The 1,021-nt window shown below is 32.4% G+C and overlaps 1 non-coding gene across 1 annotated transcript; it reads right to left on the bottom strand.

Moving 5' to 3' along the window:
* Positions 1 to 310: 310 nt before the first annotated feature.
* Positions 311 to 371, bottom strand: LOC115803677 (U7 small nuclear RNA). Its single transcript, XR_004024448.1, has one exon. It is a non-coding gene; the product is annotated as a U7 small nuclear RNA (small nuclear RNA).
* Positions 372 to 1,021: the final 650 nt, after the last annotated feature.

Below are 1,021 nucleotides of genomic sequence, written 5' to 3' on the forward strand. Positions count from 1 at the left end.
TTAATGTTTTTTGCTCATTTCCTAATGAGATTATTTGTTTTTTAATGTCAAGTTTTTATGTATTCTAGTCCTTTGTTGAATGTGTGGTTTGCAAGTATCTTTTCCTAGTCTGTGGCTTATCTTTTCATCCTTCTAAGATTTTTTACATAGGAAAGTTGCAAGTTTTGGATGAGGTCTAATTTATCAGTTTTTCCTCGTATAGATTATGCTTTTTTAGTCAAGTCTAAGAATTCTTTGCTGAGTCCTGTGTCCCCAAATTTTTCTCCTATTTTTTTTCTAAAAGTTCTAGTTTCACATTTTTCCCCCCTATGGAGGTCTTCTGGTAAGGACCAGAAACCTGCCAGACCAATTCTAAAAGAGCTATAACACTTAATTTTACATTGTACATTTAGGTCTGTGATTCATTATGAGTTAATTTTTCTGTAAGTTAAGAGACTTAAGTCCAGGTTCTTCCTTTTTTGTTCTGTTTTGTTTTTTTCACTACAGATGTCGAATTGCTCCAGTACCATTTTTTGAAAAGGTTATCCTTCCTGCATTTAATTGCTTTTGCACTTTCATCAAAAATCAGTTGGGCATATTTGTGTGGGTCTATTTATGGGTTCTGTATTCTGTCCCATTGATCTATGTATTTATCCCTTTGACAGTACCACACCATCTTGATTACTGTAGTATATTGTAGTCTTTAATATCAAGTAGAGTGATTCCTCCCACTTTATTTTTCAAAATTGTTTTAGCTATTCAAGTTTCTTTGCCTTTCCATACAAATTTTAGAGTAATGCTGTCTGTATCTGCCAAAAAATCTTGCTGGGGGTTTCGATAGGGATTGCATTAAAGCTATGTATTGACTTGGGGAGAAATTACATCTTTACTATGTTGAGTCTTTGAATCCATGAATTTCATATGTCCCTCAATTATTTAGGTCTTTGATTTCTTTCATCAGTGTTTTATAAATTTCAGCATAAAGATTCTGTACATGTTTTGTTAAGTTTATATCCAAGTATTCATTTTTTTGGTCATGAGT

The sequence above is a fragment of the Delphinapterus leucas genome, chromosome 2, assembly GCF_059928025.1.
Source record: "Delphinapterus leucas isolate spDelLeu-1000000601 "Yukka" chromosome 2, BTC_Dleu_Yukka2, whole genome shotgun sequence".
NCBI lineage: Eukaryota > Metazoa > Chordata > Mammalia > Artiodactyla > Monodontidae > Delphinapterus > Delphinapterus leucas.